This window comes from Heloderma suspectum, chromosome 5 (genome assembly GCF_057233095.1).
Source record: "Heloderma suspectum isolate Gila_16-S chromosome 5, 16-S_ref, whole genome shotgun sequence".
NCBI lineage: Eukaryota > Metazoa > Chordata > Lepidosauria > Squamata > Helodermatidae > Heloderma > Heloderma suspectum.
The window spans coordinates 40691238-40710253 of NC_139462.1; the positions used below are offsets into that span (position 1 = coordinate 40691238).

A 19016-nucleotide genomic window follows, 5' to 3' on the forward strand; every position below is an offset into this window, starting at 1 on the left:
AAGTTTAATCTACTTGCACTGTTTTATGTTTGCATGTTTGATGACAAACAGCCTTATGTTTATAAGTGACAATTTTCCTGCTAAGTACCTGCATGTCATAAGCATCTGAATTAAAATTACCATATTGAAATCAAATCTGATGTTTTTTTAATTTTTATTTGGTGTGCGTTGGAAGAGGGGTAGTCTTATACGGCGAGTATATCCCAAACTCTATATTTTAACTGGAAAAGTTGGGGGTCGTCTTATACGCCCAGTCATCTTATACGCCGGAAAATACGGTACAATATCACTTAAAATATCCTGCTACATTTTGCATTGTTTCTGAAGGCCAGATGAAGTTTCTAAATCATGAAATGGCAGAGGTGTGGCTAAATGGAAAATCGTGTGAGATTTCTGTTCCAGCACCATGAACTGGAATCTACAAACATGTTTCGCTAACTGGTTATATTTAGTCTAGAAGATCCAGGCGAAGCCAGATATTTTTCTCTCTCTCTTTCTTTTCTTTAAACTCTTTCTTTTTAAAATGGATATGATATACTGTACTTAAATTTACTGTCTGAGGGTGTATAGAAATGTGCACACTCATTTATATATCTAGTACAAAATATATTAGGGATTGTTATGAGGTTGATTTTAAGCTTTATTATTATATATTATAAAATTGATTAGTGATTTGATACTATTATTTATCCTCCTAAATTTTCTTTCTTTTTTACTATTATTACTAATATCATTATTGGTTAGTAAGATTTTTGGCTGGTTAAATTGTTAAGTTTTACTATTATAAGTTAGCTGAAGGGCAATATATGGTTACTGGAAAGGAATTCTAGGCCTGCTTCATTGTTATAAGACTGATGATATGATATTGAAATGTAAGATTGATTTGTTGTTGTTGTTGTTCAGTCGTTAAGTCGTGTCCGACTCTTCGTGACCCCATGGACCATAGCACGCCAGGCCTTCCTGTCCTCCGCTCTCTCCTGGAGTGTGCTCAAGTTCATATTCATTGCATTGGTGATGCTATCTAGCCATCTCATCCTCTGCCGTCCCCTTCTCTTTTTGCCTTCAATCTTTCCCAGCATCAGGGTCTTTTCCAGGGACTTTTCTCTTCGCATTAGGTGGCCAAAATATTTGAGCTTCAGCTTCAGTATCTGCCCTTCCAATGAGCACTCACGGTTGATTTCCTTTAGGATTGACCGATTTGACCTCCTTGCAGTCCAGGGAACTCGTAAGAGTCTTCTCCAGCACCACAGTTCGAAAGCATCAATTCTTCAGCACTCAGCCTTCCTTATGGTCCAGCTCTCACAGCCATACATTACTACTGGGAAAATCATAGCTTTGATTATGCAGACCTTTGTCAGCAAGGTGATGTCTCTGCTTCTTACTACGCTGTCTAGGTTTGCCATAGCTTTCCTCCCAAGGAGCAAGCGTCTTTTAATTTCATGGCTACGGTCACCGTCTGCGGTGATCTTGGAGCCCAAGAAAATAAAATCTGTCACTGCTTCCATTTCTTCCCCTTACATATGCCAGGAAGTGATGGGGCCACATGCCATGATCTTTGTTTTTTTAATGTTGAGTTTCAAACCAGCTTTTGCACTCTCCACTTTCACCCTCAACAAGAGACTCTTTAGATCCTCTTCGCTTTCTGCCATTAGGGTGGTATCATCTGCATATCTGAGGTTGGTGATAATTCTCCTGGCAATCTTAATTCCAACCTGTGATTCATACAACCTGGCGTTTCTCATGATGTACTCTGCATGTAAGTTAAATAAGCAGGACGACAATATGCAGCCTTGTCGTACTCCTTTCCCAATTTTGGACCAATCGGTTGTTCCATGTCTGGTTCTTACTGTTGCTTCTTGACCCTCGTACAGGTTTCTCAGGAGACAGGTAAGGTGGTCTGGTATCCCCATCACTTTCAGAATTTGCCAGAGTTTGTTGTCATCCACACAATCAAAGGCTTTAGCATAGTCAATGAAGCAGAAATAGACGTTTTTCTGGAATTCTCTTGCTTTCTCCATGATCTAACGAATGTTGGCAATTTGATCTCTAGTTCTTCTGCCTCTTCGAAACCCAGCTTGTACTTCTGTTAGTTCTCGGTTGACATACTGCTGAAGCCCAGCTTGTAGGATTTTGAGCATAACCTTGCTGGCATGTGAAATGAGCGCAATTGTACGGTAGTTTGACACTCTTTGGCGTTGCCCTTCTTTGGAACTGGAATGTAAACTGACCTTTTCCAGTCTTGTGGCCACTGCTGAGTGTTCCAAATTTGTTGGCATATTGAGTGCAGCACTTTAACAGCATCATCTTTTAGGATCTTAAATAGCTCAGCTGGAATACTGTCATCTCCGCTAGCTTTGTTGTTACTAATGCTTCCTAAGGCCCACTTGACTTTACTCTCTAGGATGTCCGGCTCAAGTTCAGTGACCGCACTATCATGGCTATCAAGGACATTAAGATCTTCCCTGTATAGTTCTTCTGTGTATTCTTTCCACCTCTTATTTATTTATTTATTAAATTTTATTTATTTATTAAATTTATTAATTGCCCATCTGACTGGTCACCCAGCCACTCTGGGCGATGTACAACCCCCATAAAACAATTTAAAACAATAAAATTTTACCATAAAAAAAAAATTTTAAAATACCCTAACCCACCCCAAATGCCTGCCTGAACAACCACATTTTTAATGCACGACGGAAGCTCATTAAAGAGGGGGCATGACGGAGTTCCCTAGGGAGGGAGTTCCACAGAGTGGGGGCCACCAAAGAGAAGGCCCTCTCCCTCGTCCCCACCAGTCTAGCTGTCCTGGCTGATGGGACAGAGAGAAGGCCATCTGAGGCTGATCTTGTTAAGCGGCCTGTCTGGTGTTGCTGGAAGCGCTCCTTAAGATAGGCTGGGCCGGAACCATATAGGGTTTTAAAGGTCAAAACCAACACCTTGAATTTGGCCCGGAAAACAACTGGTAACCAGTGCAACTCCTTCAGCACTGGAGTGATGTGATCTCGCCGGCGGCTGCCTTTAATCAGGCGAGCCGCCGCGTTCTGTACCAGCTGCAGCTTCCGAACCGTCTTCAAGGGTAACCCCACGTAGAGCGCATTACAGTAGTCTAAACGAGAGGAGACCAGGGCATGTACTACCGATGGGAGCAGATGGTCGGGAAGGAAGGGGCGCAGCCGCCGTATCAGATGGAGTTGATACAGCGCTGTCCGGCTCACAGCTGACACCTGAGCCTCCATGGACAGCTGGGAGTCCAAAATGACCCCCAGGCTGCGGACCTGGTCTTTCAAGGGTAGCCGTACCCAATTCAACACCAGGTCAACATCCCCCAGCCTCCTCTTGTCTCCCACCAAAAGTACCTCGGTCTTGTCAGGGTTCAGCTTCAGCTTACTCCTCCCCATCCAGCCACTCACCGTCTCCAGACATTTGGACAGGGATTCTACGGCCAACCTTGGTGAAGATTTGAATGAGAGGTAGAGCTCATTCAAATCTTCTTAATCTCATCTGCTTCTGTTAGGTCCTTGCCTTCTTTGTCCTTTATCATGCCCATCTTGGCACAAAACGTTCCCTTGAGATCTCCGATTTTCTTGAAGAGATCTCTAGTCTTTCCCATTCTGTTGTTTTCCTCCATTTCTTTGCATTGCTCATTTAAGAAGGCCTTCTTGTCTCTCTTTGCTATTCTCTGGAACTCTGCATTCAGTTGGCTATATCTTCCCCTTTCTCCCTTGCTTTTCGCGTCCCTTCTTTCCTCAGCTACTTGTAAAGTCTCATCAGACAGCCACTTTGCTTTCTTGCATTTCTTTTTCTTTGGGATGGATTGAGTTGCTGCCTCCTGAACAATGTTACGGACCTCCATCCATAGTTCCTCAGGCACTCTGTCTATCAGGTCTAATCCCTTAAATCTATTCCTCACCTCCACTGTATATTCATAAGGGATATGATTTAGGTCATTTGTTGTTGTTCAGTCGTTCAGTCTTGTCCGACACTTCGTGACCCCATGGACCCCATGGCCCTTCCAGTCCTGCCCTTTCTCCCGGAGCATGCTCAAGTTCATATTCATTGCATCAGTGATGCTATCTAGCCATCTCATCCTCTGCCGTCCCATTCTCCTTTTGCCTTCAGTCTTTCCAAGCATCAGGGTCTTTTCCAGAGAGTTTTCTCTTCGCATTAGGTGGCCAAAATATTTGAGCTTCAGCTTCAGTATCTGTCTTTCCAATGAGCACTCAGGGTTGATTTCCTTTAGGATTGACTGATTTGACCTCCTTGCAGTCCAGGGGACTCGTAAGAGTCTTCTCCAGCACCACAGTTCGAAAGCATCAATTCTTCGGCACTCAGCCTTCCTTACAGTCCAGCTCTCACAGCCATACGTTACTACTGGGAAAACCATAGCTTTGATTAGACGGACTTTTGTCGGCAAGGTGATGTCTCTGCTTCTTACTATGCTGTCTAGGTTTGCCATAGCTTTCCTCCCAAGGAGCGTCTTTTAATTTCATAGAATCATAGAATCATAGAATAGTAGGGTTGGAAGGGGCCTACAAGGCCATCGAGTCCAACCCCCTGCTCAATGCAGGAATCCAAGTCAGAGCATCCCTGACAAATGGCTGTCCAGCCTCGTCTTGAAGGCCTCCAGTGTGGGAGAGCCCACCAGCTCCCCAGGTAATTGGTTCCATTCCATTTCATGGCTGCAGTCACCATCTGCGGTGATCTTGGAGCCCAAGAAAATAAAATCTGTCACAGCTTCCATTTCTTCCCCTTCTATATGCCAGGAAGTGATGGGGCCAGATGCCATGATCTTAGTTTTTTTAATGTTGAGTTTCAAATTAGCTTTTGCACTCTCCACTTTCACCTTCAGCAAGAGGGTCTTTAGATCCTCTTCACTTTCTGCCATTAGGGTGGTATTGTCTGCATATCGGAGGTTGTTGATAATTCTCCCGGCAATCTTAATTCCGAACTGTGATTCATCCAACCCGGCGTTTCTCATGATGTACTCTGCATGTAAGTTAAATAAGCAGGACGACAATATGCAGCCTTGTCGTACTCCTTTCCCAATTTGGAACCAATCGGTTGTTCCATGTCTGGTTCTTACTGTTGCTTCTTGTCCCTCATACAGGTTTCTCAGGAGACAGGTAAGGTGGTCTGGTACTCCCATCACTTTAAGAATTTGCCACAGTTTGTTGTGAGCCACACAATCAAAGGCTTTAGCGTAGTCAATGAAGCAGAAATAGACGTTTTTCTGGAATTCTCTTGCTTTCTCCATGATCCAGCGAATGTTGGCGATTTGATCTCTAGATCCTCTGCCTCTTCGAAACCCAGCTTGTACTTCTGGTAATTCTCGGTTCGCATACTGCTGAAGCCTAGCTTGTAGGATTTTGAGCATCACCTTGCTGGCATGTGAAATGAGCGCAATTGCGCGGTAGTTTGAACACTCTTTGTCATTGCCCTTCCTTGGAATTGGAATATAAACTGACCTTTTCCAGTCTTGCGGCCACTGTTGAGTGTTCCAGATTTGTTGGCATATTGAGTGCATCACTTTAACAGCATCATCTTTTAGGATTTTATATAGCTCAGCTGGAATACTGTCATCTCCGCTAGCTTTATTGTTAGTAATGCTTCCTAAGGCCCACTTGACTCCACTCTCGAGAATGTTTTAGTGGTTTTCCCTATTTCTTCAATTTAAGCTGAAATTTTGCAATAAGAAGCTCATGATCTGAGCCACAGTCAGCTCCAGGTCTTGTTTTTACTGACTGTATAGAGCTTCTCCATCTTTGGCTGCAAAGGACATAATCAATCTGAGTTCGATATTGACCATCTGGTGATGTCCATGTGTAGAGTCGCCTCTTGTGCTGTTAGAAAAGAGTGTTTGCTATGATCAGCGCATTCTCTTGGCAAAACTCTATTAGCCTTTGTCCTGCTTCATTTTGTACACCAAGGCCATGCTTGCCTGTTATCCCGGTGATTTCTTGACTTCCTACTTTAGCATTCCAATCCCCTATGATGAAGAGGACATCTGTTTTTGGTGTTAGTTCTAGAAGGTGTTGTAGGTCTTCATAGAACCGATCAACCTCATCTTCTTCGGCCTCAGTGGTTGGGGCGTAGACTTGAATTACTGTGTTGTTGAATAGTTTGCCTTGGATTATTGAATTGTAATATTGCCAATGTTATAGGTATAATTTTTAAGTAGAATAGGATTTGAAGTTTCTGTGTAATGGAGTTTAAATTTAATCCTTTTAAATAACTTCGTATATTTTTTTCATTTTTTTTCTTCTTCTTTTTCTTTCTTTTTCTCTTTTGTTATTGCTTTTTCTCTTTTGTTATTCCTCTTAAGAATACTGTACTGTTGGGAAATTGTAGTTACTGATTAGGTTGTTGGTATTGTTTATTTCATTTATAAAGTTAAAAAAATAGAATAAAAAGTTTTTTTAAAAAAAACTAAGTCGATAAGACAATGTGAAAGAACACAAAAGAATAAGGAGTGAGCTACATGCCTCTCCCTTGATAGAGTTTTGCTGTGCTCAGAAAATTCCCAGGGGCTTAAGGATTATGAAGGAACCAGGCAGGCATGTTCAAAAAATGTACAAAGAAATGGTGTGCAATTCTCAACAAGTGCTCACAGGAACTTATGATCCTCATCATAGACACTTCTTCCAAGGTAAATCCTCAATTAAAACCAGTCCTTAAAAGAAGAGATCGAGAGTTATAAAAGTGTGAACATAAGAGAGACCAGAAATTTGCTTCTTTAGAGAAAGATTTTTAAAAGTTTCATGATATAACTTTTAAGTATAAGAAATTTCTTAGAGATGAGACTATGCTTCCAACAGAGTATATCCATGGCTACACAAGAAGCCCAAAAAGTATCCTTCACCATGGCCCCGGAATAGGGGGGCAGTGGGTCTCAACCCCCCCCCCCCGCCCCAAGACTAGGCTTAGGTGGGCTAAGCCTCCCCTGAAATGACCAAGCAAAATTGACAGTGGTGCAACAGTGTTCCTAATTTCTGGCAAAAAATGAATGGCCGCTACAAATAGGTCTCCAGATACTAACAATATCTATGTGGAAAAATAAAATCTGGGACATAGCAATAAACAAAAAGTTGACACAGAAACTAAGAGTCCACAGAGGAATAAAGAAAAGAGACACTTTCAAGAAAGACTGGCAAAAAATGTATACTGTATGAAAGAGTAAAATGGAACAACCTTGGTGGAAGCCTATAGAAAAATCTATAGGACTCATGTAAAGAATACAACAATAAAGGAATTAAACAGGATTAATATATTATCCTGGAAAAGAAATAGAAAATAAAGGGAGAAGAAGAATCATGAAACTGTTTGAGCTGAGGGGGGGGGGGTGAGGATTGGGGAGGGATTTTGAATTAATATTACGTGTGTGTGTGGTTGTTCTTTTGTTTTGTTTTTTTGTAATTTGTTTTGGGGGAAAAATAAACAAAAATAAAGCAAATAGGTCTCCAGAGCATGAGCATCCCTTCTGTAATGAATGGACACCACACCACAAATGCTAATAGATAACTGTGTTTATTTTTGTTCTGTTTTCATCAAGGCCTTTGCCTGGCGGCCATCTTAGGAACACTTCCAGCCAGCAAACTGGAGCATGCTCAGTCTCCCTTTGCTACAGAAATACATCTGTTTTTGGCCACTAGGTGGCAACACACTTAAACTACTCAAAATATTACACCTTCCCCCAGTTGCCTAGAAATCTGTGCGCAGGGGCATTTGCACTTCTTCTCCCCAGATCTCTGTCCCGTTATTTTGGGTGTATTTTTTCATTAAAAAAGGTTCACACCTAGGGGACTCAAACACCTTAGAAAGGGACACTTTCTCTTTAAAAATACTTTCACTGAGCTAACAGAGGGCTACTTCTGGAGCTGGGAGAACTCAGGGAAGAGAGCTTTGCAGTAGCCATTTTTAATCTGTAAACTGGAACCCTACTAAAGAACAAAGGCCTGCAACGCAGTGATTCTGAATCGTCCTTGAGTATAAATATATTTGAGCTAAATGCTGCTCATATACTACAGTTGAAATTGTGATAAAGGATCAAATATACAGGATTCTCAAACTTTCAAAAAGTTTAACATAAAGCAGGTTCAGCAATTCTGTAAAACATTAAAAATTCATTTCTTGTTCTATAGTCATAGTGACAGCATAGCTTCTTTGCAGCATGCACTGATTTTTCAATACACACACACAAATAGCAAGAAAAAATTGTTGCTTCTTCTGATTACTTGCAGGACAATGTCCAAAAAAAGGTCATTGCTTGATGCCTGGCTGCTGCCATAAAAGAAAACAGCTTCTGTCTCAGAAGAATTGCCTCAAGGCACAAATCAATACAACAAGCTGAATGAAGATGATAAACACCTTGAGGATATTTGTCCACCAGATTTGTGCTAACAAAAACCTATAAAAAGGTAAAGGTGTCCCCAACCAGTCATGTCCGACTCTAGGGTGTGGTGCTCATCTCCATTTCTAAGCCGAAGAGCCAGCACTGTCCGAAGACGCTTCCGTGGTCATGTGGCGGGCATGACTGAACACCAAGGTGCACGGAACGCTGTTACCTTTCCCGCCGAAGCGGTACCTATTTATCTACTTGCAATTTCTTGCTTTCGAACTGCTAGGTTGGCAATTCCCTCATTCCTTACCTCAATAAGGGTAATAGGTCTTGCCAGCTGAAATGGTTTGAGAAGTTCACCTGGCTTCATTACGATGTGGATCATGATGTGGTTCTTTGCCATGACTGCAGTTAGAGCATGTAGAGAGAAGAAAGATCATTCAAATGTAGAAATGAGTTTTATTCTAAAAGGTTTCTCAGATTGGAAGCATGCTGTTGAAAAATTGCAGTCTCATGAAACTAGCATTTACCACATTGATTCTGAGGTACCATCTACCAAAAGAGAAAGGTATGAATATTGTTACGCTCCTTACAAAGCATTCAAGTAAGCAGCAGGAGGAGGCCCGATTAGCACTACATTTAATAGTTAGGTGGCAGTATTGCCACCGAAACTCTCCCCATGACCTGAGTTCAATCCCAGCAGAAGCTGAGTCCCAGGTAGCTGGCTCAGGTCGACTCAGCCTTCCATCCTCCTGAGGTCGGTAAAATGAGTACCCAGCTTGCTAGGGGAAAGGTAGTCACGACTGGGGAAGGCAATGGCAAACCACCCCACTATAGTCTGCCATGAAAACGCCAGCGTAAGCGGCGTCCCTCTAGGGGTCAGTAATGGCTTGCACAGGAGGAACCTTTCCTTTCCTTTTCTGTGCGCTACCTCTGCTGTACAGGTCAAGCATTGCAGGGTCGCACCAAAGATGGTAACTTGATTGACCTTTTGGAAGAACACTCAGAAGATGTCCCTGCTGACACAAAAAGACAAACAGCTGAGTGGTGACATCCAAAGTGAGCTGCTTGAAATTATGGCTCAAAGACTGCAATGTGACATCATTAAAAAGGTGAAATAAAGCCTTTTTTGCTGTTGATGGGATGACAGATGTGACTGGAGAAAAGCAGTGTACATTGTGTCTGCATTGGTAGAGAGTGAATCATTGAACTTACGAGAAGAATACCTTGGTGTTTTTAAACCTGACTCTACAGCTTGTACTCTCTTCACTGCTGTGCAAGACAAGATCATTTGACTGGGGCTTGATTTCCATGCTTTGATGGGGCAGCTAACATGTCTGGGCTTTTCTCTGGTGTTCAAAAAAAGATCACCGATATTCAACCCAAGTCAGTTTACATACACTGCAGCAACCACTCACTAGATTTGGCTTTGCAAGAGGTTGCCCGCAGCTATGATGTGGTTGGTGATGCACTAAGCACTGTGAAGGATGGGTCAAACATGATCTTGGTCTCAGTAAAAAGGAAGAGCATATATTCCAACACTGTTCTTCCTGAAGCCATAGAAATTGCTGAAGGGATATGTAAACCAAACAGCCTCCTTCCTTTGTGTCCAACACGTTGGGCTGTAAGAGTGAATTCCACACAGAGGTTCCTTGAAAACTATGAAAGAATTCAAGCAACACTCCATGAAATCCTGGAACATCCAGGATCCTTCCAGGATGACAGAAGGGCAACAATGAAAGGGTGCCACAATGTTTGAAACAGCATTTGGGCTAAATACATCCATCGCAATGTTTGGGCTATGCAAAGGGCTTGCAGGAACCCTACAGAGCACCAAATACAGTGAGGCAGAGGCAAAGGAAGCTGCAAAAATGTTTATTCGTACCTTATCAAACCTAAGATCAGAGGGTGCATTTGAAACAACTTGGCAAGACACAAAAATTGCTGCTGAGAAATTGGGCTTGAAAATGTCTCAAACTCCAAGAGTTAGAAAACCACCAGCACATTTTGAGCATACAAAGACACCAACACCACCAGTGGTCCTGGATGCAAAGAAAACTCTCCAGAATGTAATTGATCACATAACGTCTGACATCAACCATCGGTTCAACCAGCCTGGAATGGACCATCTAGCGAAACTGGAAAACACTTTAGTAACTCCTGCATGTAGAAGGCATTTCAGCATCACAGAAGAACTCAGAGCAGCCTTTAGTGTTCACAGCTGTGACTCTGACTTAAACAGGCTGCTGGTACAGCTATTACTCCTCCCAACAGTCATTCCAAATGCTGAAGTAAAAACTACTGAAGACATCTGACAATCACCGAGGACAGCTTCAGACAGTCCGTAATCTCTTAGACCAAGTCCTCATGCTGGTACAGCTCTTGCACACCATACCTGCATCAGCAGCATCAGAACATTCTTTCAGTGCTCTGAGTGAAGACATACCTGCATAATCGCATTACACAGAAGCGCCTGACACACCTGCTCCTTCTTCATGGGCACAAGCAAAAAAACTGGCCAAATTCCTTTGGAAAACATTATAAATGAATTCATCACAAGAAGTGCTGAACACCAAGCCACCTTTGGCTTAGGTGTGCCGCACAAACAAGGAGTCTGAGACACCTTAAGGACTAACAAATTTAGTTAAGGTGCCACAGACTCCTTGTTGGTTTTCATATATCAGACTAACATGGCTACCCCTCCTGAACCTATCTTTATGGTTTGTTATTAAGTATAATACATACCTGTTATAATATTCCTGTTATAAATAGTGGAATACAAGTAACAGAACTATACTATTTATTTTAAAATATTTTATTTATTTATTACAGATTTTAAGATCTATTTTTTATTTATTGTTCTTTAATTTTTCATTTATTCTAAGATCATTTTATTAATTTATTTTAATTTATTGGACTTTATTTTTAATTTTAAATTAATTTATTTTAAGATCTTTATATATCTTTATTTTAAAGATATTACATGAAGTTCCAATAATAAATGAAAAGCTTCTAACTTTCTACAAAGGACCTTGCTTTCTTCTCTTCCATCTCTGAAGCAAAAACAGGTTAGCTGGAACATACAAAGAATATTTCATTATCCATAAGCATTCTAATTTTTACTTTGAGTAATTGCTATTTTTATCTATTTTATTCAACTGTATTTATGAGTGTGACAGTGCTAGAATATGAGAGATTTATTATTCATTTAGGGTGCAATCCTATGCATGTTTAGACAGAAAAAAAATCCTACAACTTCCAGCATTCCCCAGCCTAGCTTGGGAATGCTGGAAGTTGTATGATTTTTTTTCTGTCTAAACATGCATAGGATTGCACCCTCAACCCATTAAATAAGCCTAAATAAATAGATTGCACCCTCAACCCAATAAATAAGCCTTTTTGTGTCTAAACATGCATAGGATTGGACCCTCAACCCAGTAAAAATGCACCTGACATCACCCTGCCAGTCGGGGGGGGGACGACACCTTAAAAACAGTTCTAGGGTCCCTGTCAGTATTTGATGTTTGCTCATATTCATTTGACGTTGCAGGAAATTATGAAAAGCAATGATGACACTGTTCGGAAACAAGTATGTTGTTGTCCTAGGAGACCTTTTGCAGCTTATTTGAAAGTTTAAGAATAGTGATACAAGAAATAGTATTGGATGTATTGGGCACGTGAATCTTTGGAGATTTTTTTCCTTATGAAGAATTAGTGACCAATATGAGGCAGTGGCTTAGTGGTTAAGATACTCAACTGCAGACTGGAAGGTCGGCAGGACAGCAGTTCGAGACCCGAGTGCTGCATGACGGAGTGAGCTCCCGTCTTCATTCCCAGCTTCTGCCAACCTAACAGTTCGAAAGCAAGAAATTGCAAGTAGATAAATAGGTACCGCCTCGGCAGGAAAGGTAACAGCATTCCGTGCACCTCGGTGTTCAGCCATGCCAGCCACATGACCACGGAAGCGTCTTCGGACAGCTCTGGCTCTTCGGCTTAGAAACGGGGATGAGCACCGCACCCTAGAGTCGGACACGACTGGTTGGGGACACCTTTACCTTTTTAAATGAGTAGTAGTATGGTTTTCTACTAAATCACTTAAGGGTTGGGAGACTTACAGAAGCTGACAGGTCTAAGCTAGATGAGAGGATTATTGCAAGTGAGGACTCTGCACCTGAACATGTCACAGAGTTATTTACTTCACTCATGTGTGGAAGTACAATTCCTGTGTGTATAATGCCAGCTGTACAACAGCGTACATTGCTGAAAGACACAGAAAGCATCTTCTCAATTCCTGCAGTTAGATGTAGTAGATAGTAGATTAATTACATAAGCTATGCAGAATGAGAGTAACAGAAAAATAACATCTTTAGAAACAGGTATTTTAAGAACTGCAGGTCTTGAAACACTGTTGAGAGTTGGAAAAAAATGCATTATGCTGCTGCATAACTTAGATATTCAGACAGGGCTAGTCAACGGGGCTATAGGACATACACAATGCATCCTTTATAAGAGTGTCATACTTAGCCCTGGCTGTCTTTGCCATTTTCTTGCCTCCCCCTGCACTCCCTTTGTTCACTGTTTGCCTTTCAGGACTGAATTTGTTTTGCTAACCACCAGATTGACTGGGATGACTAATTTTTTTCACCTACTTTGCATTGAAGTTAGAATGGAATTATACTGTTACGGTTACGTTAATTGGTCACATTTCCCTTGACAGGTAAATGCATGAAAGCCACGTAAGTGATAGGCAAGGTGACTACCCTGAGGCACCTTTACGGTGATTAATGTTTTCTGAGACTTGCCACTCAGGGTAAAATACATTTCCCCTTTGGAGGTTGACTTGACTCACCCACTTGGACTTGTGCGACCCCACGTGAGGTGACACAGGAAAGCCTCCCTTCTCACCTAAGAAGGTGTGGCACTGGGGAAGGAGGGTAATCACATCCTCCCTCCCTCCCTGTGGCTCACCCAGTACCCATCAGACTAGTTGTCTAAAAAAGTAGTTTTAGTTCCTGCACGGACATGCTCTTGCAGATGCTGTTGTTTAATAAAATGTGCCCCTAATTTAATCCAGTGTGTTTGTTATGCCTCTTTCCTGTCACCTGTGTCCACAAAAGAAAATTTAAAACAAGGAAATATTGGTTGGTTTGGAATTCAAATAAGATATCTCAAAGGACAATTCAGTGGCCCTTGGACCTGTGAAAGGTCCATTGGATTATACTGTTAAGGTTTTCGTGGTAAAGAAAGTATTGCAGGAATAGCTTAAATGAAGCATTTTTAAGGCCTGTACAGTTAAAATAACAATTTGTGTTACAGCAAAGAAGTCTGCACATGCAGTACAGCAATCCTAAGTAACTGGGGAAATATGGCAGTGTTAATATTTGTCTGATTTATAGAACAGACTACATTGATTGCCACTTTCAGGGATGTTCTGCAATTATTTAAGTATGTATATACTTGTCTATTTAAGCATTGCTCATTTATGTCTATTAACAATGTTTCAGTAAACACTACTTAGTATATAGTTCATATATTAACTATTCACTAATATTGAAGAATATATTTAAAGATTGTTACAAGTGAATTTCTTTTGTCCAGCTTAAAAAAACTATTTAGGTGATCACTGATAGATGTCCGAGCCCATGAAAATGAAGATGTGGGACACGCTGCGCCAGGAGCAGCCTACTTGCATCAGTTGGGCGGCCTAATTTTCTTCTCACTAACTTCGTTCAACTCCTTCACTAACTGGATTCACAATTCCTTCTCAACATGCCTCCCAAGAAAGGACAGGGTAGAAAGAAGGGGAATGGGAGGGCTCACCACCCCTCACAAAGAGGCCTTATAATAGGCAGGGTTCTTCTTCTTCTGAGGATGAGGGCCCTGATGTGTCTTTGGTTCTGGTTCACTTAGAGGCAGTTGAGAACAACAAAGGGATCATTCTCTCCCACCCACCACCACCAGTCACACAAACAGGGACTTATGCTACACCCAGAGAGACCAGGTGGCAGGCCCAGCGTAACCTATGGCTTTCAGTTTCAGCACATCTGGATGCTGTTTGAGGCCTCCTCCAGTTCCAACCCACCACAGGGTATTGGCCCAACTACTGCACCGCCATCTGCAGGAACAGACGCCCACACTACATCTGTGACTCTGCCTTCTTCTGGGAATCAAGAGTAGGTGTCTTGTAGTTCAGTTCTGATAACCCAAGGGCAAGGTGAGTTGGGTCAGGGACCCACGACTCCTGCACAGAACTGGGGACCCTTTGGGCCACTGTGGTGGCTTCCACTACGGTCCACCTTGGAATATCTATTTTCTTCTCCACAAATGGGGGGGGGGGGTGATGGGTCAAACACTTAGATCGGGAAGCTTGCCTGGAGTGCCTCTTGCTGGTGCTAGTGAGGATCCAGTGCAGAGCAAGAAGTCTACACCTGCTCCGGCTACACAAGCTCCAGAGCCACAATCAGGCCCACAGCCATGGGTGTTTTGCACCTTCATCTGGGGTTACAGAAGGGGTAGCGCCTTCTGTGGTGCCTCCTGCAGTGCCTCTACCACAGCTAGTGAGACTACTGCCCAGAAGGTGTCTGCCACAACAGTGGCCCCTGCTTCTGTGTGGCAAGGACACATCAGGCATTACTGCAGAGTGCAAGCACACACATTAACCAGAGGGTAGGATCTGTATGCTAATATGTCACTGGATGCCATACCAACTGGTGCCACATCCCCCCGTCTGGGATATCATTTACTGCCTGCCACCAAGAAAAATTTTGAGAGGGGAATTTGTAGACGTCTTCTATTTTGTTTCGGGAACCTGAACCAAAGGATATAGATCCAGTGATAAGGACACAAACAGGATCTGGCACAAGAAATTTGAGCGCACTTGGGCAAATTGGTTGCCAGGATTCCTCATATATATGGGGTTGTATGACCAAAAGTTCCCAGATTGTGGTTGGCTCCTAACCAAGTACTTAGATGTGATTTACAGGGCATGTAGAGTATGAGGGTGGGGCTGGCTGGCCTACGATGACGTCTTCCATATAAGAGCAGCCTTTGATCTTTCCTTGCGTTGGGATGTTAAAGAGCAGGGCCTTTGGCTGTAATTTATGACCCCAGCCAGACCTGGCTTTGGTGACAGGTCTGATAGTGGCCACATCCTTGCCAAGCAATTCCCTGCCTCTACTCCTAGGGTGAGTGTGGGGCAGGTGGTTCAACACCGTCTGCTCTGCTGGGAATTCAGTTCACGTGGCTCCTGTTCCCATAACCTATGCAGATTCCATCATGAATGTTCAATTTGTGAGGTCAACATGTGTGTACCAGCTGTCCCAAGATTAGGGGATGGAAAGGAGGTAGTAGAGACGGTATACAGAGGTGGCAGGAAGCCCAGAGGACCACATAAGGCCCAATTCTCTCACAACCAGAAGTCTATTCAAGACTTTGAGCAATTGGTCAAAGAAAAGATCAACAAGGAGGCTGCTTCAAGAAAGGTGCTGGGACCTTTTCCTTCCCTGCCTCTGCCTAACTTGAGGGTCTCGCCACTGTGGATAGTGCCTAAGAAGGCTTCCGGGGAATACAGGTCAACTCACAACCTGTCTTTCCCGAAAGGCAAGTCTGTGATGAAATCCTGGAACACCTTTGTTCTGTGAGATACACGTCCTTCGATTCCACTGTGGCAATGGTTCATCTCCATGAAAAGTGTGATATCAAAGCCGCCTTCCGCATTTTGCCAGTTCATCCCTCAGTTTTTGAATTATTTGGGTTTCATTCCAGGGCCAGTATGTTCTTAACAGGGCCTTACCTATGGGATGCTCCATCTCCTGCGCCATATTCGAAAGGTTCAGCACCTTTCTGGAATGGGCGATTAAGGATCGAAGTGGGGTGTCAAGTGTTATACAATAGATGATTTTTTGTTTGCGGGCCCGCAGGACCCATCTCTGTGTGCCCCATTAATGGATGCCTTCACCGGCTTGGTGGAGGAGTTGGGAGTTCCCTTGCCCCATGAGAAGATGGAGGGCCCTGCCCCTGTTCTCATGTTCCTGGGCATAGTTAATCAGTGCAGCAGTCTTCCTAGTAATAAGGTTTCAGTTCTGAAGGATAAAATCTTGTTGATGCTACGCTCACACAAAGTCACGCTATGTGCCCTACAAGAGGTGGTGGGACATCTGAATTTTGCTTGCAGGGTAGTGGCCCCAGGACATGCCTTTCTAATGTGACTCTGTTTTGCTATGTAAGGGTTGAGGTGGCCACCTCACAGGGTGAGAGTAACATCTGCCATGTGGGAGGACCTAGCTATTTGGCTTCAATTTTTACAAGAATTTAATGGAGTGTCTCTGGTATCAAGTTAATCCTGAAGGCCGAAGGGCAGATCCACTCGGATGCATCTGGGGAATGGGGCTTTGGTGTGATAGGTGGTGTGTTGCAGTGGAAATAGTGAAGAACCTCACCCTTTTTGGAGTTTTCCACGATCTTTGTGGCAGTCAGTTTATGGGCCAATCAATTTGCAAATTCAGTTGTGCACTTTTGGTGCGACAACCAGGCCACGGTTTAAGTCATCAACACACTGTGCTCACGTAAACCGAGGGTGATGGTGCTCATGTGAGCATTTACCTTACATTGCCTACAGCATAACATTTGGTTTAGAGCAAGACATACAGTATACCAGGACTAGACAACACTGTCAGAGACAGATTTGGGGTCAGAGTCCTCAAAGTCAGAGACAGACTTGGGGTCAGAGTCCTCAAAGTCAGAGAAAATTAGATTCTGGCCAGAATCAGGTTTTGGGGTTGAAGTCCCAAAGTTCTAAAATTAGTTGCGAGTTGAAGTCTCAAAACTAAAATGGGAAACACGTGTTCTGCCCCTTTGGGTAGTCCTTTAGATGTGATGAAGTCCTTCAAGAATATGTCCAGTATTGGTTTGTCAAAGAAACATATGTGTATTTTGAGTGTTGAAGAGTGGCCAGTCGCATCTCATTCGTGGCCAAACATAGGATCCTTTAACCGCCAAACATTGAGAGATTTATGACTAGTTTTAGAAGATAAATTCCCTGGCCAGATGGATTATTGGTATATTTGGGCAAATGAGGTATATAACCAAGGGCAAAAAGGAGAGATTTTAAACCCACCTTCCCCGAAGACTCTGGTCCCAGAAACAATGCCTCAGGCTCCTCCAGCATATTGCCCGCCCCAACCATCTGGTCAGTTCCTACTGAAAACTACCAGAACTCCAGTGGTTACCCCAGGAGTCCCAGTCCAAGGCGATTAAGCTGCCCAAGCCACAGCCACCACCTTGGTCAGAACACTCCACAATATGCCCTTTAGTCCACAAGACATTCTATTATGGCAACAAAATACTCCAAGTCTGTGGGAAAGCCCTGAAAAAGTTTTATCCCGGGTCCGTACAATCTTCTAGACCCATCATCCTACAGTAGTGGATGTTATTCAACTGATGGAAGCCCTTTTAGCCACTGATGAGATGTTCACTTTAAAACAAAAATTAACAGAAAGATTACAGTTAAATCCTATTGCAAATTTAACTACTTGGCCAGTGCAAGAGCCAAATTGGGCTATAATGGCCAAGGCAGTCATAACTTAAGCGAGTTCCATCGCCTAGTCCTTGACACATTAGAAACAACTGGACAAAGGACAGCAAATTGGTCTAAAGTTAAAAACTTACAACTGGCAACAGAAACACCAGGACAGTTTTTCTCATGACTCTCACAGACCATTCAATCGTACGGCGGTATGGACCTGGAAGCCAAACAGAGTAAACCTCTAGTAGTCGGTATGTTTGTAGATCAAAGTGCCCCAGACATTAAAGAGTATTTTACCCGCCATGTTCCTGGGAAGAAAAGTCCATGTCAGAGATTGTGAGCCTAGTAACTCGCGTGTTTAATGGCGGAGAAGAGAGGAAGAGAAAGTTAAGGCAGAGAAGAAGAGTTAAGGCAGAGAAGAAGAAAGAGTCTCAGGAAAATGCTAAAATGCTCGCCGCCACCCTGAGTGATTGGCACCCTCGAGGTCGTGGGAGGGGGCGCGGGAAGGGAAGAGGGGGAAGGGCTCTGCAGAGAGGCTTCCACCAGCAGCCTGCCAGCGTGCCACTTGCCACTATTGAAAGGAAACTGGACAGCCCTCTCCTGCCAAAAGGGAAAGAAGTTGAAGGTTTAGCAAGTGCAGAAGGTTTAGCAAGTGCCGAAAGAGGGCAGCAATGACAGTTTCCAGGAGATTCACACACAGCCACGCACACACCAAACAGTTGGAAAATGAAACTAAATGCCCTGTTTTTAAAACTTAAAATTGGAGAAAATGAGAATTCTTGTTTAGTTGACACTGGTGCAAGTTATTCCATGTTAAACACCAAAGAACTTCTCCTCTCGGGACGCTGACAGCAGGTGATGGGTATTGATGGGATTCAAAATTATGTACCCCTTAGTAGAGAAGTCATGGTGTCTGCAGGGCCCTTTAAAAAAGACCATGCTTTCATACTAATGGAACACAGTCCTGTAAATTTATTAAGAAGAGATTTGTTAAGTAAATTTCGAGCTGAAATTTTGTGTGCGATCCTGATGATTTGTGGGTTTCGCTGCCATCATTTGATGGCTCTTACTGAAAGAGTGGAGCCAAAATGTTCCTCTCAAAAGCCCTTCGGGACATTCCTTTAACATATTGAGCTTAACTTGGGTGTTTACCAGAAA

The 19016-nt window shown here is 43.0% G+C and overlaps 1 long non-coding RNA gene across 7 annotated transcripts in view; it reads right to left on the bottom strand.

The window, feature by feature from the left end:
• LOC146343815 (uncharacterized) overlaps positions 1-19016 on the bottom strand; it is a 65895-nt gene that overhangs the window by 37769 nt on the left and 9110 nt on the right. For 4 of the 7 annotated variants that reach the window (XR_014792035.1, XR_014792033.1, XR_014792036.1 and 1 more), the window contains one exon: positions 8646-8740. The exons of 2 other annotated variants lie outside the window; for them this stretch is intronic. This is a non-coding gene — a long non-coding RNA (uncharacterized LOC146343815). Of the gene's footprint in view, positions 1-5643; positions 6671-8645; positions 8741-19016 lie in introns of those variants that run through there. One more of the 7 variants, XR_014792037.1, reaches the window with a different exon arrangement.